At 37.3% G+C, this 23,866-nt stretch overlaps 1 long non-coding RNA gene across 1 annotated transcript in view; it reads right to left on the bottom strand.

The window, feature by feature from the left end:
• Window positions 1-314: 314 nt before the first annotated feature.
• LOC131203321 (uncharacterized) overlaps window positions 315-23,866 on the bottom strand; it is a 43,193-nt gene continuing 19,641 nt past the window's right edge. The window contains exon 4 of the long non-coding RNA XR_009156344.1: window positions 315-775. This is a non-coding gene — a long non-coding RNA (uncharacterized LOC131203321). The remainder of the gene's footprint in view (window positions 776-23,866) is intronic.

Below are 23,866 nucleotides of genomic sequence, written 5' to 3'. Positions count from 1 at the left end.
GTTTGAATATAGCATAATATGCTAATAGAATATTAATATCCACATAGTTTTCTTAATAAAGGTTGTTTTTCATCTCCTTATTTAGGAAAATAGTAAAAAAAAATCACTTGATATATTTTAATATGTTAATATCATAGTATCTGCTGACAAAATAGAATAGAATAGAATAGAATAGAATAGAATTTTTATTGGCCAAGTGTGATTGGACACACAAGGAATTTGTCTTGGTGCATATGCTCTCAGTGTACATAAAAGAAAAGATACGTTCATCAAGGTACAACATTTACAACACAATTGATGATCAATATAAATCATAAGGATTGCCAGCAACAAGTTATAGTCATACAATCATAAGTGGAAAGAGATTGGTGATGGGAACTATGAAACGATTAATAGTAGTGCAGATTCAGTAAATAGTCTGACAGTGTTGATGGAATTATTTGTTTAGCAGAGTGATGGCCTTCGGGAAAAAACTGTTCTTGTGTCTAGTTGTTCTGGTGTACAGTGCTCTATAGCGTCGTTTTGAGGGTAGGAGTTGAAACAGTTTATGTCCAGGATGCGAGGGATCTGCAAATATTTTCACGGCCCTCTTCTTGATTCGTGCAGTATACAGGTCCTCAATGGAAGGCAGGTTGATAGCAATTATTTTTTCTGCAGTTCTAATTATCCTCTGAAGTCTGTGTTTTTCTTGTTGGGTTGCAGAACCGAACCAGACAGTTATAGAGGTGCAAATGACAGACTCAATAATTCCTCTGTAGAATTGGATCAGCAGCTCCTTAAAAAGATCAATTTTTAATTAACCAAAATACATAACATGTGTAATATAGCAACATTACCAGGTATTCAGACTGGAAGAAACATTTTCTCTTCAATATAATAATAAGCATTGTAGGATGATACATTTACCTTATGTATTTTACAAGAAACTATGCCATGTGAAAAATTATTTAATTTTCTTTTTTAAATGAATGTGGATATTCATATAGACCAAGTACTGAATAGATGTTGTTTTTGTTCTACTTGCACATTTTAACAGCTCAGAATTTTTGCTATTTTACCAGCAGTAATGGTTTCATTAAGAAGCGCCTGGAGGCTATAATTGATAATCATAAGTAGCAGGAGCCCTGCATTTCTGACCTTATCAGGCTGCTGGACAAATGCAATCTTACTCTTCAATAATGGATTCTTGTAATCTGATTTATTTTCTAGTATACAGTAATACAATATAAAAGTTGAACTCTGTTTTGAGCACTCTTCTTTTGGAAATGGCAATGTGGGAGGTCAATAAGTGCTTTCTTCTATTGAACTGTGACAATTTTCCATAATGTCTATACCTAATCAATTTTTATTATATTTTTTTCACAAAGTATTGCCTATCTATGAGGACATTGTGGGATAGTTTTAGGAAGCAGTTATAGAAAAAAATTGGGGATGAGAAGTACAGCTTCTAGTTATCAATAAAAATAATGGGAATTTTCTAGCCATTATTTTCTGGGTTTCTACAGCCTTCCCAGTCTGTCATATTTTAACTTAACATCTGTGTACTTTATTGAATTTAAAAGGTAGTAAATTATGGAAGACTGTAATTCTGTAGGAGTTTTCATGCTTTATAAATTTAATACTTGAGATGAACATAAATACTCTGTATCATGACTTTTCTTCCCATTACAAAATAATGCCTTTTGCTCTGTAGTCTACATACTATACACCGCATTATTTATTCTGAGCTGAGCACAGTATTATTTATTCTAAGCTCATATATTAACAAAGATTAATACAAAAGAAAAATGTCTTCCTTCCTTCTTTCCTTCTTTCCTTCTCGCCTTTTCTTCCTTCTATCCATCCATCCATTCTTCCTTTCTCCCTCCCTCCCTCCTTAATGGTGTGAAACTAACACAACATTATATGTACTTCATGCTGTGTTTTGGTTTAGACTCTTGAAAATGTTAATGTTCTCTGTAGCTCATTTTCCAGATGATGCTATAACCAGTTTTATTATTTTTAACAGAGATTATGGGAAATGAATGGTAAGAAACTATAAGGTTTTTCCGGAGTAGTAAAGCATTTAAGAATTAACACACTAGTGACTACAAGACCTCTAGTAAATAATTACTGAATTTGTCTACATTTTCTGAAGTCTTCTAAGTAATGTCATAGACTTCCTGATTCAATAGAAAATAGAAAGGAGATACTATCAACTGTAGATTGATTTGTATTGCAAGACAGGATAAGAAAATGATGCAGTAACATGAGTCAATAATCAAAGAATGCATAGGAATAATGGATATTATAGCATAATCCAAGAAAAAATGTTCAATAACGTAAGATAATTTATGCCTTTTATATCAGTCAGGGAAACCCAAAGAGGTGACCTTCATAATTAGCAACTATGCAGTGTTCTGCTTGGTAATTCTGCATCAAAGTTCCATTACGGGGGGGGGGGGCAAGAGAGAGGGAATCTGACTAGTTTATATAGGTTTTGAAGGACCATTATTCATATCTTCTTTTGATGTCTGTTGGTTTTGACTAGACCAAGGAAGATAATCATAACTTCTCCTTGAAAAGCTTTATCTATTGTTGCTAAGCATGAGACAAGTTTAAGGAACATTGTTAATACAACGTGGTGATGAGACCATCTCAAGGTTTTGGAATTGAAGATGACAGTGTTCTGATCTAGGCTTTCTTAAAAAGTATAAAGCACAATCTTAGTCCCGGCCAAACCTCTTTTATTTACATGGTTGTGAATTATTATCATTCACAGTCCGCAAGGCTTCACAAATAGTCTTTCAGGGGAATGTTTATAAACACCTGCCTTATTTCCCTAGGAATGCTGCCAGAGAACTAATTGCCAAAGGCAGGGCAAGGCAAAACTTGGCACAGAGTCAAACAGAACTTTTCAAAGCTTGAACTGACCAGATGAACTAATTGCTCCCTGCAAACGCTCACATCCCGTTCGTTCCTCTTTTATGTCTTATGGGAGGGGCCAATCACTCCAAGCCTTTCTCCCAAGTCGACCCTCTTTTCTTAATTGTTCTTGTCTTCTGGCAGCTCTGCACATGCACACACTGGGAACAGGCTCCCACTGTTCTTCTGCCTTGCTGATATCAGACTCCAGAGGCTCTGGAGACTCTGGAGCCAGCATATAACTATCAGATGCCCTTGGCCCCCTCTCTGCCTCCGATGTAGAGCCTTCGTCTGAGCTTTCTCCAGCCCCCAGGACTGGCTCAAGTTCCTCACGAACCACTTCACTGTCTGACTCTTTTGCCAGGTCTGCTGGCCACCGCCGGGCTACAACAGACAAGGTTCATGTTACTTTATATAGGGATTCCCACCAAGGGCAAAATAAAATAGAATATAACCTAGTTATAACATTTTAGTGGGTAATACAAATTCTTGCTTAATTAGAGACACATATTCAACTATTACATTGGAATAAAGAGTTCTATGTAGCAGATATCTGAAAAAGATACACATCACCATCAACTTCTTTTTGTCAATTTCTGGTAAAACCATTAGCAGTTAGCAATTTCTGAAGAATTAAATGTGTAAGGTAATAAAGACATAATAAGCTTTTTCATGCATAAATTCCAGTGCCCTATAGAAATAAATTCTGACAAATTGAAAAATAATTATTAGTCAACAGTGGTGCAAAATAGGAAAAGGGGAAAAAAACTGAGAATGAAGCATGTATGTTTATCTTTGAATTTCCAATCTCTAAGGACAGCAGTATTTTTAATGTACATAATATCTTCAATTTTATAAGTAACCAGTGATGTCATTAATAGAGTGGTACAATCTTAGAACTTTTTTGTTTTTATCATCACATCTGATGTGTTGTAGTACATACTAGCAGCGCAATTATTATGGACAGTTTATAATTTTGCTTGTTCATTCAAAATCTCCCATCATCTGCATGCTTTTGAAAATGAGCAGTCATTAAAAAATTAAAACATCATCACAAGATGTTTCTTTCCTATTTGTTTTATCTCATTTTATAAAAAAGACCACGTTGCCAACTATCAAAATTCAACTGCTGCACATAACAAGTCTGAGCATGAAATGAGATCTAAGCCAAAAACAAAGTAAAAATACATCTCCATCAAGAGCATGCTTAAGAGAATTAGCAGAGAAAAGATATTAAAGTCATTATTAACTCTAGTATCACTATCACCAAAGGAAAAAAAGTTTACACTCAAAAAAGACATGTTAACAAAAACATTAATCACAATGTTCTTTACCATTGAATTTGAAAAAGATAGCAGAAAAGTGTTGTTTATCTTACTGCTGTTTTAAGACTCAGAGATTTAGTGATGCTCCATAGTGATTATTCTAACATTTTAAGAGTCAACCTAAATCTTAAATGTCTTAGCAATAGAGGACAGAGGATAAATAAACAAATTCCTTCCGAAGTATTAACTAAAAAATTAGTCTTAAGTTCCAGATCTCTGCAATTAAAGGGAGATAATTCAGAAAAAAAGACTTTTTTTCTGGACAAAAGAAAGGCAATATAAAATCTCACTTTCCTTAGTCTTAGTAAAAATTAAACTCTTGATTAAGTAGGAGATTAATAGCCAATAGCTTTCATTTTCAAAAACTCCCAATAGAGCTTTCATTGGAGAAGTTGTCTGTGCAGCACAGAGGTCATTACAAAATAGTTAAAAGAGATTTCAACCATTTGAGAATGAAATGAAATATCTAGTTTCAGACTTCTGGCTATGTGCTGTCTATATTTCAAAGGCTATCATTGTACAATAAACTGTATAGTTCATGCTCCCTTAGTTGATATGTTGAACAATGTATTGATTCTAATGAACACTGGAAGACACTGATTATTGTATGTTCTTAATCTCTGTCAGTCAGATAGGATAATTGTTTCTTTAAAACTTGAAGAGTAGTTTAGGAGATGGTTGTTATAATAACTAGGAGTTGTTGCATGCTTTTTTCCATCTATATCCCCTTAAGCCAATCATTTCTTTCATTTTGAAATATATTTAAAAGACAGGAAATCTATTTTTCTTGTCAGGGGTGCCACAAAATTAGATGGTGCTATATGGCACAAATTCTAACAATGCTTAAGGAAAATACACCTTAATTTAATTTCAATAAATTCTTATATGTTACTTTGTCTACTCTACAATTACTTGAAATGATAAAGAATATACAGTTGTTAGAAAGCATTATGGTTAAAAACTGCATGGAGATTTAGTCCTCCAATTTATTCTTTATTTTTCTTAAGAACCACTATTTTAAAAGACTGATAAAAATGGGGGAGGGGGAGAATGACAAAAAAACATATTCTGCCAATTACTGCTAGGTATACTGGCCGTTCCGATACTGCCTATCTTTAGTGGCTGCTTAAGGATGAACAGTCCATAACTACAGCAAAGGTGGCCAGATTCTGCACAGCAGCGCTGGGGATTCATCGCAAATACTTGTCTTCTCTACCATAGCAATGTTAGATAACAATTGTGGCTAACCCGTTGTGCTGCTTAGTCATTTCTCTTTTACTGTTGAACCCACAACGGGTCACACAGTTTAGGGATTGCAACTATATACTACTACTAACTAATACTCTTAAACAAATACTATTCTGATTTTCGCAATTCAGCAGTCCTATGCTTCTCTGAAACCTGGTTAAATGAATCAATTGAAAATAGCAGCCTGAACATTCCAGGATTTCAAATTGAACGATCAGACAGGATTCCAGAAACATCTGGTAAAAAGAAAGGAGGAGGCTTATGCCTATATATTAGCAGAAACTGGTGTCAAGATTTTAAAATAATTTACAAATTCTGTGACAACAATTTAGAGACTCTAATTATCAACTGCAAACCTTACTATTCGCCTCGTGAATTTTCCTCATTTCTTCTAATTGCTGTTTATGTCCCACCACAAGCCTGTGTAAACAAGGCATTACGAACTCTAGCTGACCAAATCATGGAGGCTGAAGCCAAACACCCTGATTCACTGGCCATTGTTTTGGGAGATCTAAACAAGGCAAACTTAAGGAAAGAACTACCAAAATACTTTCAGCATGTCAATTGTCCCACCAGAGGCAAGAATACTCTAGACCATTGCTACACAACACTAAAAGATGCCTATCGGTCTTTACCACGTGCAGCTGTAGGACACTCTGATCATTGCATGATTCACCTTGTACCTGCTTACAGGCAAAGACTTAAAGCCACAAAACCAATAATTAAATCAGTGAAAACCTGGACGGAGGAATCAGAATTAAAGCTACAGGCATGTTTTGACTGCACTGATTGGAATATTTTAAAGATACCTCTGCAGACCTGGATGAACTCACAGATACTGTAACATCATATGTCAGCTTCTGTGAAGACCTATGTGTACCTACAAGGAACTTGCGAATACACAGTAACAACAAACCTTGGTTTACACCTAAACTTAAGCAGCTACGACATTCCAAAGAGGAAGCCTACAGAAAAGGTGATAAAATGCTGTACAATCAGGCCAGAAATGCACTAACAAGGGAGATAAGAGCAGCAAAAAGAAGCTACTCTGAAAAGCTAAAGAATCAGTTTTCAGCAAATGAACCAGCAAACATGTGGAAAACTCTTAAAAATATCACCGGCTATGGCAAACCTCCTTCCCAGGCTGAAGGTAATCAACAACTGGCAGATGACCAGAATGAGTTTTACTGCAGGTTTGAAAGGAAACTACAGCCACCTATCTCCACAACCCCATCTCAGACACACCAACAACAGCCAAGCCTCCTACAACTGACCCCATTTCATTGGGTTCACAACCCCTAGTGATCACAGAAAAGGAAGTGCAGGACCTATTTCACAGACAAAAGCCAGGAAAAGCTCCAGGCCCAGACAAGATAACTCCTTCTTGCTTAAAAGTCTGTGCTGACCAATTGGCCCCCATCTTCACCCATATTTTCAATAAATCACTAGAGATGTGCTATGTTCCTTCTTGCTTCAAACGCTCTACCATCATCCCAGTGCCGAAGAAGCCCACCATCAAGGATCTGAATGACTACAGACCAGTTGCTTTAACATCTGTAGTCATGAAAACCTTTGAAAGGCTAGTGCTTTCCTACCTGAAAACCATCATGGATCCGCTGTTAGACCCCTTGCAATTTGCATACCGAGCAAACAGATCAACAGATGATGCTGTTAATATGGCTCTGCACTACATCCTACAACATCTTGAGTCTCCAAAGACCTATGCAAGGGTCCTTTTTGTAGACTTTAGTTCAGCATTCAATACCATCATTCCAGACATTCTTCTAACTAAGCTAAACCAGCTACAGGTACCGGAACAGACTTGTAAGTGGATCACAAGCTTCCTAACAAACAGGAAGCAGCAGGTGAAGCTAAGCAAGATCAATACCTGTACAATTAGCACAGGGGGCCCCCAAGACTGTGTGCTCTCCCCACTTCTCTTCTCTCTGTATACCAATGACTGCATCTCCAATGATCCATCTGTTAAGCTACTGAAGTTCGCAGATGACACAACAGTGATTGGTCTCATTCGAGACAATGACGAATCCGCATATAGACAAGAGGTCGAACGACTAGCCTTGTGGTGCAACCAAAACAATCTGGAACTGAACACACTCAAAACCGTAGAAATGATGGTAGACTTTAGAGAAACCCTTCCATACTTCCACCTCTCACAATACTTGACAACACAGTATCAACAGTAGAAACCTTCAAATTTCTGGGTTCTATCATATCGCAAGATCTCAAATGGACAGCTAACATCAAAAACATCATTAAAAAAGGACAACAAAGAATGTTCTTTCTGCGCCAACTCAGTAAGCTCAAACTGCCCAAGGAGCTGCTGATCCAGTTCTACAGAGGAATTATTGAGTCTGTCATTTGCACCTCTATAACTGTCTGGTTCGGTTCTGCAACCCAACAAGAAAAACACAGACTTCAGAGGATAATTAGAACTGCAGAAAAAATAATTGCTACCAACCTGCCTTCCATTGAGGACCTGTATACTGCACGAATCAAGAAGAGGGCCATGAAAATATTTGCAGATCCCTCGCATCCTGGACATAAACTGTTTCAACTCCTACCCTCAAAACGACGCTATAGAGCACTGCACACCAGAACAACTAGACACAAGAACAGTTTTTTCCCGAAGGCCATCACTCTGCTAAACAAATAATTCCCTCAACACTGTCAGACTATTTACTGAATCTGCACTACTATTAATCGTTTCATAGTTCCCATCACCAATCTCTTTCCACTTATGACTGTATGACTATAACTTGTTGCTGGCAATCCTTATGATTTATATTGATATATTGACCATCAATTGTGTTGTAAATGTTGTACCTTGATGAATGTATCTTTTCTTTTATGTACACTGAGAGCATATGCACCAAGACAAATTCCTTGTGTGTCCAATCACACTTGGCCAATAAATTCTATTCTATTCTAAATAGAATAGTCCAATATATATATATGTATAATTAGTACTGTATAATTGACACTGGATTTTATTATAGATTTTAGTTGTTATTTATTATCTTATACTAGAATTCTTAAGTATATATATACTGAGTGCTTTTATTTGTTCTGGTCTAAGACTGTAATAATAAATTGTACTTCCTATATCATTAGTTTATCATTAGTTTTCTTTATACTGCATATCTTAAAATATTGTTTCCAGATCTAGTTAATTTTAACTTATTCTAAATAAAGCTTGTTTTTTTAAATATTATTTCAACTATAATTAGGATTTTGACCAAGGCATTTCAAAATCCTAGTTTTGGGACAATTTTTCTGTATTTCTACATTTCCTTGTACATACATTTTCACACACCTTTTTTTTTTCTTGTTAGGTTTGATTTTCAAACAAAAAGGCAATACTGTGAACACTACTATACAGAATTTGAAAGTTTAAGTTTTGAATGTTAACTATAAGTACCCTCCCTGTTGCTACATTTGATTAACAATTAATGTTTAATGTTGTTTATAAAATAATAGAATAGTTTATACAGTAATGAAATAATGAAATAAGTTTTGTAATAAATAAGTAATGAAATAATGAAATAAGTTTCTCTCTTCTGGTTTTCTCTGCTGTTTTCTATGTTCTGAACAGTGTGATAAAGCATTCACATTGTTGCTTAGTTTGCTAAGAGCAGAGATGTATAATTGGGTATCAGCAACTTACTAATGATACCTCACCCATGGTGACAGATGACCTTACCCAGTGGCCTCATGAAGACATTAAATAGGAAAAGGAAGAGTACCAAATTCTGTGGTACCCTAAATAGTAGGGATATAAAGTGTGATCTTTCCTCCCCAACTACCATTGACTGCACCTAGTCCTGGATGAAGGAAGTGAACCAGGACAACACTGTGCCCCCACGCCAATGTCTGAGCAGGTCCAGAAGGATATCATGTTCAGTGATATTAAAAGCTGCAAATAGGTAGAAAATCTCTTCAATTAGCATGGTAGGATAATCCAGAATACATATTCTTGGTTATTCATGTATAATATGCCTCCTACATTTTCAACTCGTTTTGGAGCATAAAGTGCACAACACTCAAACTATTCTCCAAAGCAGCTGAGGGTAGAACAAGAAGCAATGGTGGAAACTAATCAAGGAGAGCAGCAACTTAGAACTAAAGAGAAATTTCTTGACAGTTGGAACAATTAATCAGTGGAACAACTTGCTCCCAGAAGTTGTAAATGCTCCAACACTGGAAGCTTTTAAGACAAGATTAGATAACAATTTGTCTGGTGTAGGGTTTCCTGCCTGAACATGGGGTTGGACTAGAAGACCTCCAAGGTCCCTTCCAACTTTGTTAAATTAATTATAATTATAATTAATTTTTTTCTTTTCCTAGTAAAATGCAAGAATGTGAACTTAAATCTTAAGCATCATTTATTGCCAGAATGTTCATTTCATGGCCATTATGAATTTCTACCAGTCCTTTCTAATTGTTTTCTTTTTTTTTTCTTTAAAAGGGCATGCTTATAATGCCTTTTGTTCAGTAATAAAATTTCTGAAGTGAGTGATCCAGTGGGGTTGTCTCTTTATTGCCTGTGTGTGGTACAAATTTTTCTCTTTGCTTGGATGGATTCAAAATAAAACCACAATTTAGATTTAAGTCTCTAATGCCTCATATTAGTTCCTCTGTCATACACTGAGAGATACTCTGATTCATTAATCAGAGTTTTATACCTCATTAAAATGATGTGTTCCCGATTTATTATATTACAAAATAATTGTAAGACTTTCAGAATAAAATAAATGGATAATTGAGTGGTGTATTAAAACCAATCATTTAATACATTTATTCCTTTGTCATACACACTTTAGCAGTGTGTCTGTAAAAAAAATCCATGTAATCTTGGAAGTTTAAACTTTAGAATTAATGATAAGTGATAATTTCAGGATGGTCCATTATGACTTGGAATGAATTTACAAATACAGTAAATCAAGTTATATGAAATAATCATTTCTGTGTGACCGGCTCTCAAAGTGAATTTAGAAAGAAAATCTTCAACTTGTCCCATACATAAGTTTCGTCTCAAAGAATATACTGTCTGTATTAAATTAATGCATTATAGCTAGAAATTTATCCTTAATAAAGTCAGTTTGTTCTAGTGGTTCAGGCACCAGGCTAGAAAGCAGAAGACATGAATTCTACTCCACTTTAGCCATTAAAAGCAGCTGGGTAATTTTGGGGCAGTCACTCACACTCAGCCCAATTCATATTACAGGGGGGTGGTTTGAGGCAAAATAGGAGGAAGAAGATGAGTTGGATATGTTCCCTGCCTTCAGTTATTTATAAAATAAAGAAGGTGGGAAATAAATAAATAAACAAACAAACAAATAAACAAACAAATAAAAAAATAGTTAGTTAGTTAGTTAGTTACACTAGCATGGTAACTGAAGTTTGCCACAGATAAGTGGTATACAGAGTCTTGTCATCCTTCCATTTTAATATTAAAATAATCTCTTATTATAAAATAATTTTGAAAATTAAATCAACTACTTAACAAAACTCGTGATAATGTTGCATATTCTTATGTTAAGAGTTTGCTGGAAGGGTAAGTAAATATTAATTAGCAGGTTGTAGGTTGAGCTGCCGTACTTTTCTTGTCATATGACGAAACGTTTGAAATGGGGCTGACAAGGGGTTGTTATGAAATGTTAATACCATATTTCACTTATTTGTAACTCTTGTTGCTCTAAGTTCGATAAAATTCTGCTTAATCTATGTAATAATGCTATATCAGACCTATTAAGAATGCACATAAAGATTGATTGACTTTATCCATCTGTTAAATGTAACAAGGTCAAATCTTTAGGTTGGGGGAGGGAGGTTCAAGGAAAAATACTTAAATCCATTTGCCTTACTAGTCATATGAGTGTTTAAATTAACGTATGTATACATAAACCAGTACCTATATCCAGACATTGGAAGTAACCAGGGGTGAAATGCTCCCGGATCGGACCGGCTCACGCAATCCGGTAGCAATGGCGGCTGCTGGTTCGGAGGACCGGTAGCAAAAATCCCTGGTCCCGCCCCCCCGCCTCTGCTGAGTCGCACCATCTGTAGTTTTTTTTTTTTAACTTTTAAAAGCCGGTTTTGCTTCAGCCGAAACAGGCCTTTAAAAATAAAAAAAAAGCCTTTGAGGATCCCGCCCCTCAGCTGAGATCGGCAGAGACTTTAAACTTTTTTTAAAAAAAATTAAAGTCTCCTCTGGCAATCTCACCTGAGTTCCTCATCAGCAGAACCTTACTTGTACTCTTACTTGTAGAAAACATGTTTTCTACAAGTAAGAGTAGAGATTCTAAGGCACTTACCTGATTACTGATGAACGCATGGCTCTTTTTCCAGCCCAAAAGCAGTTTCACTTTCAGCCAGACAGAATCAATCACTTAGTTAATCTATTTCCTTGGTGATCAACTGGCTGGCTTTGTTGGCTGAGGAACTCTGGGATTTGAAATCCACAATAAAATATAATAAAATAAAATAATAAAATAAAATATTTGTGCAGCTTTCTGAGATTTGGTGTGTTTCTGTAGTGTTTCACTCTAACTACACAAACACACAAAATCTCAGAAAGCTGTATGTGGCATTTTGTGTGTGTGTGTGTGTGTCAGCTGTGTGTGTGTAAAGTGTGAAAGTTGGTTTTTGAGCTTTTTGTGGCTGTGTGAAGTGTGAAGTGCAGCTGCTTTTACATTGTGTGTGAGTCAGTTGTGTTGTGTTGTGTGTGTGTAAAGTGTGAAAGTTGGTTTTTTTGTACCTCTTATTGTTTTTTATACTTTGTTAATTATTTTTATTATTTTTTGTTATTGGCCACGCCCACCCAGTCATCTGACCACCAAGCCACACCCACCAATTAAGCCACGCCCACAGAACCAGTAGGGAAAATTTTTAGATTTCACCCCTAAAAGTAAGTGTTGAGAGTATGTCCTATCTAATCTGAGGGAAGAACAGTTCAAGGAAATCCGACATTAAAAATTAATCCTTAAAATCCCTACTGAGTTACAGAATTGAGACCCAAAGTTTTTGATTAATTTTGGGACAGATAGCAGATTTGCTAATCCATTCTTCTATGTCCATGATGGCGAACCTATGGCAAACGTGCCACAGGTGGCATGTGGAGCCATATCTGTAGGCACGTGAGCATTGCCTTACCTCAGTCCAGCGTGCATTTGTGCGCTGACCAGCTGATTTTTGGACCTTCCAGAAGATGGGAAATGGGCTGTTTCTGGCCTCTGGAGGGCCTCCAGGGGTGGGGAAGGGTGTATTTGCCCTCCCCAGGCTCCAAGAAAGTCTCTGGAGCCTAGGGAGGGCAAAAAATGGGCCTATGGGCCCACCGTACCAAAAATCCATTCTCGAAGTGAGAGAATCCAAGCAGGGGGAATGCAGGGGGAGACTGGGCGCATTGGATTATGGGTGTGGGCACTCCCACGTGTGACCCCCCCATGCTCCCTTCGCTTTTGGCACGCAACAGCAAAAAGGTTAGCCATCACTGTTCTGTGTCATTGTTGGTTGGTGGTAACTTTTCTTTACCATAAGCTTCAGCATATCACCAAATTTTCTCAGAACATCAAAGACTGGTGATGTCTTAAAATCACATTCCTTTGGTTTCTATGGGGGAGTCAAGCAAACATAAAGATATCATGTGATTTCCAGCCCATTATGGTTACCTAAACTACAGATGCTCTGTTAAAAGATGAACCCTACTGTGTAACGTATCATAACAAATTTTTCATTCAATACTTAAGAAATGTACTTCTATCTGAGTTGGTAGCCAACTAATCTTGACCTCATATAACATAATCTATTTCAGTCCTTTATCTAGATTTCTATTCTTCATTTTCTTCACCTCTCAGCATTCATAGGTCTTGTTAATTTTCAGCTTCCTTTTGAATGTCTTTGTTTTTGCTTAATGTATTTCTATACATCTTGATGCTCCCCGAAATATGCTGATACATCCTTTTTTTTCCTCAGTAACTCCACTTCCCCAGTTATCAGCCTTTATCTCTTACGTTAGCTGTTCAAGGGAATGAGGATTAATATTCATATAACACCATGATGTAAATGGCAGCATAGACTGTTATTCCATAGAAACTGAAATAGCAGGCCCTCAATAACACAAATCTTTGTTTAAAATTGAAATGTCCATTTATTTGTACATTCTATTACATTTATTAAATATGCATGTCCTTAAAAATAGTAGCTCAAAGACATACCTGCTGTTTAAACAGTGGAGTCATTTTATTTAATTTTCTCATGGTGAGTAAACAGATTTTTTTTTGTACAAAACTAACAAATCATAGATTTCCAGTGAAACTAGCTGGCAGTTATATTATAGTGTTAGAGATGAAAATTCATACATAGCAAGGAGAAATTAGAGATTCAATTAAGGTAATATGAATATGTGAAATAGATCATGTGATTGTCATATTTGCTATAGTTGTTACTATATCAAAGTGTCTAAATTTCAATTGCTTTGGGGTAAAATAGGAATTATGTTCACCCAGCGCATGGCAGTTGTACTGATGCCAACTGCTACTAAATTTCCATCTTGTCTCTTGCTCTCCTACTGCTTAATGAGAAAACTGCTGAAGAATTTAGCAGTTTATGCATTGAAAAATCTGTTACACTGCCAATGAACCATTGTCTCCCATTAGTGCCACCTGTTCCAGTTGTAGCTTCAAATAAGTATTTGAATTCAGAAGAAGACACATTTGTCAACAGAAATCTTATTTTCTATAACAATAAATCAACCTATGACTACAATATTTTTCTCACCGAATGTCTTAAAATGATACAAGAATATCAAGTTTAAAAAATTATGTCATAGTGATAGGAAAATAATGAGCATGAAAAAATATACAGAAAAATGTATACAAAAGAAGTTAGCAATCACTGTTAAAATAAAAGAAACCTGAAAAATATTTAAAAGACCACCTCTTTAACTAACATGAAAAAAATGAAATGCTGCTAAGTAGGTATTTTGAAGGAAACTGTTTTCTTAAGCAGGTACTCCTGCTGTAGGGTCCCAGATACTAATGGATAACTGCCCAATTTGATTGGTAAAGCACTCATATCAAAGCTCTTAATGGAATCCATCATATTTCAAACAATACATGTGGAAAAAAGAATTTTATTACTCTTCGTTGTTATTTTGTGATTCATGTACATCATAGGGAAATGGAGTTTCAACTAATATCAGTTATAATTTTCTAGCTGCACCTGTGCAATGAAATAATAATAAATAACTGTAGCTTGGATAATTATTGCCAAGCTACCTCCAAGCTATCTTTTTTAATAAGGTTAGAACAGATGTATCAAGATAGTAATGATTAGAGATGCTTCAAATCTCCTTGATCTAAGCTCAGTGTAGATCAGCTCCACTATAAGGGAAGTCTGATCTAAGCGGAACAATGATTTTGCATAGAGCAGACTGAATACTACTCATCCAAATAGATAATCGGCCACCACCCCAAAAAAACTCAGTTTTGTTTTAACTGGACTACAGCAGTGTTTTTAATTAAAACCTGCAAGTTATTACACATAAAACTGATTCAAGAAAGTTGCTGGTTTTGCGCATTGATGAAAAAAACATGACAAACCACATATTTGGATGAACTTTTCCACTGAGATCATGGCAATCATAAATTAGGGGTAAGGAGATCTGCAGACAGTTTTTGTTATCCCATTTGTATTCCTTACTATTATGAGGCCACAGTGCAAATGTATTGGGGAATAGGTGGCATGGATTTTTTCCCTTCCAATTTGGAATAGGAATGAAAGCAAAATTTTTCTAGGATGCAAATCTCTTCATTCCATCTCTTGAAACAAAAATAATTTTAAAAAATAGTTCAATATAACGCTGTCAAATTTTGGGATATTTTGGTGTGACAATTGGTATGATTTTTAGTTATTTTTAATGTGGTTCTGAAGGACTTTTAGTGATGTAAGTAATGCAGTTTCTAGTTCTTTTTATATTTGAAACCTAAAAAAGAAAAAAAACTGGGGAGAAGTTTTTACCCCTTCATTGAAATCATGTTTGTTTTTGTTTCATAATGGCTGAAGGCTTAGTTTCATCTACTAATACTTTATGTCAGGGGTGAAATGCTACCGGATAGGACCGGATCGGGCGAGTAGGTAGCGGAGATTGGTTCTGGTTTGCCGATCTGGTAGCAATCCTGGCTGGCCATGCTCCCGAACCATTCCACGGCCCGCAGTCCAGCCTTCTAAAGCTGGATACCAGAACACTGGAAAGGCAGCTCGCCACCTGTTTGCCCTTAGGTCAGGGGCTGGGGCCCATTCCCCGAGGCCCTGGAGCCGCCGCCTGCCCCAACCGGGTCAGGGAATGCACCATTCCCCAGAGCCGCCGCCCGCTCTTCCTTTGCCCACTTGCTGCCCGCTTGCCGCCTGTTCCTCCTTCGCGTTTGGTCAGGGCCCAGGGATACCTCATTCCCCTGAGACCCCAGAGCCACCCCCTGCTCGCTGCCTGCCTCAACCGGGTCAGGGAATTCACCATTCCCCGACACCAGACTTGTCCCGGAGCTGCCGCCCGCTCTTCCTTCGCCACGCAGCGTATACTTACTTTCTTCCAGCGGCTGGCTGCCAAGAAAGGCAAGCTTCCAAAAGTTATTGGAGTCCCTCTCCTTGAATATGCCACCACCATTGATGCTTGTTCCATGCATCAGCTGCGGAAGTGCACACCGTTTATTTCATTCATTTATCAGTGGCAGGTTGGGTGTGTGCTTGCGCAGCCGGCACATAGAACAAGGTGGCATATTCAAGGAGAGCAATTCCGGTAATTTTTGGATGCTTGCCTTTCCTGGCAGCCAGCCACTGGAGGAAAGTAAGTATATGCCGCGTGATGAAGGAAGAGCGGGCGGTGGCTCAGGGACAAGGCTGGTGTCGGGGAATGGTGCATTCCCCGACCTGGTTGAGGAGGGGGCAAGGAGGGGGCGACTCCGGGGCCTCAGGGAATGGGGTGTCCCTGGGCCCCGGCCCCTGACCAAAGGCGAAGGGTGAGCAGGCGGTGAGTGGGCGGTGAGTGGGCGGCAGCTCTGGAGAAAGGCCGGAATTGGCGAATGGTGCATTCCCCGACCCCGTTGAGGTGGCGGCTCCGGGGCCTAGGTGAAGGGAGAACAGGTGGCGAGGGAAAGGGAAAAGGCAGAATAGAAATTAATTTTTTCCCCCTACTGGATTCTGTGGGCGTGGCTTGGTGGGGGGGGTTATGACTGAGTGGGCATGGCTATGAGTGACATTGAGTTGGCCACGCCCACTCAGTCACAGGACACACCCACCCACCAAGCCACACCCACAGAACAGGTAGCAAAAAATTTTAGATTTCACCCCTGCTTTATGTACTCCTGATATTCAATAGTGAAGAAAAACTTTATATAAATCCAGCTGTAGTTTTCAAGCATTCATGTGCTAGAAGTAATACCATTATTTTACCCAGTGATGCTATACTATCAATATAGAAAAATATACAATAGAGTACAAATGTCCCTTCCTCGCTTATTTTCTTCTTTCTTTCAGTAAATCATTATAATATTATCATTTAATGATGCAACATTGAATATTTTGGACATGAAATAATTTGATAAATTGCAATAGTTCTAATATAATTTAACCCCCTACTTTTTCCTCCTGTTTTCTAAGTCTCTATTTCCTCTAATGATTTTCAGTGATTTTTCCAAATTATATTAACTCTTTCAATCATTGATTTCTGAGCCTTCACTGCCAATCTCTCCTTTATTACTATTTAGTTACTATTGCAACTGGTTATCACTTTCTTTTACCTTATATAGGAAAATCATCCACAAGCACACAGTGCAATTGTATATCCTCTAAATAGATACTTATTTCTTCCTGACTCAAGACAGATATTCCCTAGTTGTTAGATTTAATATCTGCTAGATGATAATAAGAATCTAAGTTATACTAAACATCTTTCCCAGAATTCTGCCCTAATAATTTATATCTACAAATGGAATAGAAAGTATTTTAGATGTGAATAGGATGTTGCATTAGTTCCAGAATTTACAACGTGATACATATAGATTGTTTTACCTGAAAATGCTTTGCAGATACAGTATTATTGATACTTTCTGTCTTTCCCATCTCCTTCCTGTGCTAGATTTTTAAAGTGTTGTGCATTGCTTTTTTAATATATGGCAAAGTAGCTAACGAAATAAAATACTGATTTATTATAGAATGCATAATTGAAAAATTAATAGAAAGAAAGTATGTAGCTTATTTTTAACAGACATTCATTCTATACTTATTAGGGTTTGGAGATGATACATAGAGGAAAAAATGATGTACTTTTGAGCTTATTATAAATTTTCATGCCATGTTTCTGAGAAATAAAATGAAGAAGTAAATACAACAGTTGAGAGCAAAGTGTTGTAAGAAATGAACATGGCAGAGTTTTAAAAAACAGTACATTAGATGATGCTTGCATGCAAACCTTGCTAGAATAATGCCTCAAAGTAAGGGCCAGAGTGACCTTCTGCAACCTAGTGTTATTTCTTGTTCTATAATTCTTCTCTTTTTTTATTTATTTCAGCAGTGGCATTATTTTGATCAATATCGGTCCTCCATTATCTGGAACACTGTTAAATAAAATGAACTTGCCCCTGTTTTCTACAGAAACTAAGCTAGGGTCACAAAACCCATGAATCTGTGGCAAAGAAAGTTGTGGCACAATACTCCTCCTCTGGGAATTCTGCAGCAGTTTCTCATGATCTAATAATAAACATACCATCATTAACCTTAGCTCTTTGCTCCCAGTGTTACCAGACATTGTTTTAATTAGGCAAAAGAACATCGTCCTGGGCAGAAAGTGAGGTTCATCGCTTACTTTAGAAAGGGGCATCACTTGGCTGGTTAAGAAGCATTTCTTTCCATTTGAAGAAAAACTTCCCAAGAGCTTCAAACGCACCTTTTGTACTCATTAGCAACTCATTTAAAACACATTTTTATTAGTTTGACATAGATTTGGAATGATTTTGTCCATTTTTTAAAAAAATCTAGTAAATTTCCACTATCATTCTTACAGTGGGACAACTCCTTATGATTCATTTGAGAGCAAAGACAAGCCTAAGATTATGATATTTTATGGGTGACTAGAGACTATACTGGTGATTGGATAAGGAGCAGAAAAAATACAAGATTGATTTAAAACTGTCACAGTATATGTTTTATGTATTAAACATTCAACTGTATACAATTGAAGCTAACTTCATAATTTTATTAACACTCTTAGGAAGCTACAAAGTGTGACTTATGATTTATGAGAATCAGATATTTTAATTAACTTTATTAATAATTCTTTTCAATGCAGCCAATGACATTTTCACTATATCATTAGTAATGAGGAAATTGTATAACTATTAATTTACATGAAACTATATTATTTAAGTAAGCTATTTATAAATTTTGCGATAAACCAAAATGAGAGACAGTTGCAACAAATATTCCATTCAAAAAAATAAGTGCTGTCATCTTGAATATGCAAAATTTCAAGAAGTTATAATTTTAAATTTTAAAATTTGGAATAAATTATATAGCTAAATGTATTTTAAAAATGAAATTCATTTTGCCACACTTCTGTAATCCTTCTGTAATCCTTACGCTATTTCTGATTTTAGCCCAATAGCATTTAAAATAATAAACAGGATAACTATTAATAAAATTATATGACTTTCATAATTATATTATTACATAACAAGGGGACAATAATAAATTACTATTCTGTCCTGTTCTGGCTCAGAACACAATTCATAAATTTAAGATATGCTAGGTTTTTCATACTGAAATAATTTTATATTAAGTTAATAATTCTAAACATTTAAAAATGTATAGCTTCTTAGTTAATTAATAGCATTGAAGCTTTATAATAAATCAAAATCAATTGTGATGTTATATAAAGATGTTCTATGCATTTTTATACATTATGTTACTCATAGGCATTATGTTACTCATAGGCATAATCCCTTTCATGGATTACTGCCTTGTTGTGGCGAAGGGGCTTGCGTAGCTCAATGAAGCTATGAGCTATGTCATGCAGGGACACCCAAGACAGACAGGTCATAGCAGAGAGTTCTGACAAAATGTAATCCACTGGAGAAGGAAATGGCAACCCACTCCAGTATCTTTGCCATGAAAACCCCATGGACAGTACAAAAAGGAAAAAAGATATGACGCTGGAAGATGAGCCCCTCAGGTCGGAAGGTGTCCAATATGCTCCTGGGGAAGAGCGGAGGGCTAGTATTAGCCCCAGAACAAATGAAGCGACTGGGCCAAAGCCGAAAGGATGCTCAGCTGTGGATGTATCTGGTGGTGAAAGGAAAGTCCGATACTGTAAAGATTTTTTCTCCATAGGAACCTGGAATGTAAGATCCATGAATCAAGGCAAGCTGGATGTGGTCAAACAAGAGATGACAAGACTGAACATCGACATCTTAGGAATCAGCGAACTAAAGTAGACAGGAATGGGCGAATTTAATTCAGATGACTATCAGGTATACTACTGTGGGTAAGAATCCCTCAGAAGAAATGGAGTAGCCTTCATAATCAATAAAAGAGTAGAAAAGCAATACTGGGCTACAATCCTCAAAATGAGAGATGATCTCAGTCTGAATCCAAGGCAAACCATTCAATATCACAGTAGTTCAAGTCTATGCCCCAACTACTGGTGCTGAAGAAGATGAAATTGACCGGTTCTATGAAGCCCTATAGCACCTGATAGAATTAATATCAAAAAATGATGTCCTTATCATCATGGGGGATTGGAATGCTAAAGTAGGAAGCCAAAAGATAACTGGAATAACAGGCAAGTTTGACCTTGGAGTACAAAATGAAGGAGGGCACAGGCTGATAGAATTCTGTCAAGATAATACGATGGTCATAGCAAACACTCTTTCCCAACAACCTAAGAGATGACTCTACACATGGACATCACCAGACTGTCAACACAGAAATCAGATTGACTATGTGCTCTGCAGCCAAAGATGGAGAAGCTCTATACAGTCAGTAAAAACAAGACCAGGAGCTGACTGTGGCTCAGATCATGAGCTTCTTCTTGCAAAATTTAGGCTTAAACTAAAGAAAGTAGGGAAAAGCCCCAGGCCACTCAGGTATGAACTAAATCATATCCCTGATGAATATACAGTAGAGGTGACAAATAGATTTAAAGAATTAGATCTGATAGAGTGCCTGATGAACTATGGACGGAGGTTCGCAACATTGTACAAGAGGTAGCAATTAAAACCATTCCAAAGAAAAAGAAATGCAAGAAAGCAAAATGGCTGTCCGAGGAAGCTCTGCAAATAGCTGAGGAAAATAATAATAACAATAACAACAACAACAACAACAACAACAACAACAACAACAACAATAATAATAATAATAATAATAATAATAATAATAATATTTTAATTTGTATACCGCCCTTCTCCCGAAAGACTCAGGGCAGTGCACAGCCATAATAAAATACACAAGCTACACATACAATGCTAAGAACAACCCTTAAAAATCTTATTTGAATGGCCACATTGAAATAAAATATCTCCCTATAAAATTTACAAAAATTTAAAACCTATAAAATCGATTTAAAATTTTAAAAATTCAAGCCAGTCCAGCAAGACGGAATAAATAAGTTTTAAGTTCTTGGCGAAAGGTCCTGAGGTCAGGTAATTGTCGAAGTCCAGGGGGAAGTTCGTTCCACAGGGTAGGAGCCCCCACAGAGAAGGCCCTCCCCCTGGGGGCCGACATTGCTTGGCTGACGGCACTCTAAGGAGTCCCTCTCTGTGAGAACGCACCAGTCGTTGGGAGATAGATGATTGCAGTAGACGGTCCTGTATATATCCCGGTCCTAAGCCATGGAGCGTTTTAAAGATAGTAACCAACACCTTGAAGCCTTGAAGAAGGGAAGCGAAAGGCAAGGGAGAAAGAGAAAGATACACCCAGTTGAATGCAGAATTCCAGAGAATGGCTAGAAGTGATAAGAATGCATTCTTAAATGAACAGTACAAAGAAATAGAAGAAAACAATAGAATAGGGAGGACCAGAGATCTATTCAAGAAAATTGGAGATATGAAGGGAACATTTCATGCAAAGATGGGCATGATAAAGGACTAAAATGGCAGGGACCTAACAGAGGCAGAAGAGATTAAGAAGAGGTGGCAAAATTACACAGAAGAACTATACAAGAATGAGCTTAACATCCCTGATAACCACAATGGGATGGGGACTGACCTTGAGCCAGACATCCTAGAATGTGAAGTCAAATGGGCCTTAGGAAATCTGAGCAACAACAAAGCTAGTGGAGGAGACAGTATTCCAGCTGAGCTATTCAAAATCTTAAAAGACAATGCAGTAAAAGTGCTACACGCAATTTGCCAGCAAATTTGGAAAACTCAACAATGGCCACAGGATTGGAAAAGGTCAGTTTACATTCCAATTCCAAAGAAAGGCAATGCCAAAGAATGTTCAAACTATCGCACCATTACACTCATTTCAAATGCTAGTAAGGTTATGCTTAAAATCCTACAAGCCAGGCTCCAGCAGTATGTGGATTGAGAACTACCAGAAGTACAGGCAGGATTTCGTAAAGGCAAAGGAACTAGAGATCAGATTGCCAACATACGCTGGATCATGGAGAAAGTTAGAGAGTTCCAGAAAAATATCTACTTCTGCTTCATTGACTATGCTAAAGCCTTTGATTGTGTGGATTACAACAAATTGTGGCAAGTTCTTAAAGAGATGGGAGTACCAGATCATCTTATTTGTCTCTTGAGAAATCTGTATGTGGGTCAAGAAGCAACAGTGAGAACTGGACACGGAACCACTGATTGGTTCAAAATTGGGAAAGGAGTCCGGCAAGGCTGTATACTATCACCCTGCCTATTTAACTTATATGCAGAGCACATCATGAGAAAGGCGGGGCTAGATGAATCAAAAATTGGAATTAAGATTGCAGGAAGAAATATCAACAACCTCTGATATGGAGATGATACCACTCTAATGGCAGAAAGCGACGAGAAACTAAAGAGCCTCTTGATGCGGGTGAAGGAAGAGAGTGCAAAAGTTGGCTTGAAACTCAACATTAAGAAAACTAAAATCATGGCATCCGGCCCTTTCAATTCCTGGCAGAGAGATGGTGAAGAAATGGAGGTAGTGACAGATTTTATTTTCCTGGGCTCCAAGATCACCGCAGATGGGGAGTGCAGCCAAGAAATTAAAAGACGCTTGCTCCTGGGGAGGAAAACTATGGCAAATCTAGCAAATCACTCTGCCAACAAAAGTGCATATAGTCAAGGCTATGGTTTTCCCAGTTGCAATGTATGGCTGTGAAGGTTGGACCATAAGAAAGGCTGAGCGCCAAAGAATTGAGGCCTTTGAACTCTGGTGCTGAAGAAGACTCCTGCGAGTCCCTTGGTCTGCAAGGCGAACAAACATGTCAGTTCTAGAGGAAATCAACCCTGACTGCTCTTTAGAAGGCCAGATCCTGAAGATGAAACTGAAATACTTTGGCCACCTAATGAGAAGGAAGGACTCACTGGAGAAGAGCCTAATGCTGGGAAAGATTGAGGGCAAAAGAAGAATGGGACGACAGAGAACGAGGTGGCTAGATGGAGTCACTGAAGCAGTAGGCATGAGTTTAAATGGACTCCAGAGGATGGTAGAGGACAGGAAGGCCTGGAGGAACGTTGTCCATGGGGTCGCGATGGGTCGAACACAACTTCGCAACTAACAACAACAGGCATATTCTAATCAGCTTTACACATCCTTAAGAATCTTTAATTAAAACCCTTTTCATTGGGTATTTTATCCTTAGAATTTATACTCATACACAAACTGGGCAATGTGGTATATGTCATGCCATGCAATGAGACATGCAGATCTGTACATTGGGGGAAAAATAAATTCATGGTACAGCACAGAAGAACAAACACACCAGGACAAGATTCAGTAGTTCATTTGCATTTGAGAGACAAAGGTCACTCTTTTGAAGACAGCAAAGTTCACATTCTGGACAGAACCACTGGTTTGAAAGCAGGGTCAAAGGGTAATCTGTGTTAAAATTGAAAAACCTTCTCTCAACAGAGAGGGAGGGATACAATACCACCTATATCCTGTTTACAACACAATTCCAGAAGGTTCCACACCCATTTTTACTCTTACTCTGGTACAGATATAAACCCCCATCAACTCTCAGCAACCTAACAATTAACTTTCAAAGTGCTAACAACCAGACGACTGCAAAGAATTCAACCGCTAGAATTGAAGAAGCTTCTTGGACAAGAAGTGAAATGCTTGCAGGAAAAAAAAACCCCAAGGAAGTTCAGTTGTATTTTGAAAAGCACCTT

Source organism: Ahaetulla prasina, chromosome 8 (genome assembly GCF_028640845.1).
Source record: "Ahaetulla prasina isolate Xishuangbanna chromosome 8, ASM2864084v1, whole genome shotgun sequence".
Classification (NCBI taxonomy): domain Eukaryota; kingdom Metazoa; phylum Chordata; class Lepidosauria; order Squamata; family Colubridae; genus Ahaetulla; species Ahaetulla prasina.
The sequence above is the reverse complement of the archived record's forward strand: the minus strand, read 5'-3'. Positions and strand labels throughout refer to the sequence as shown.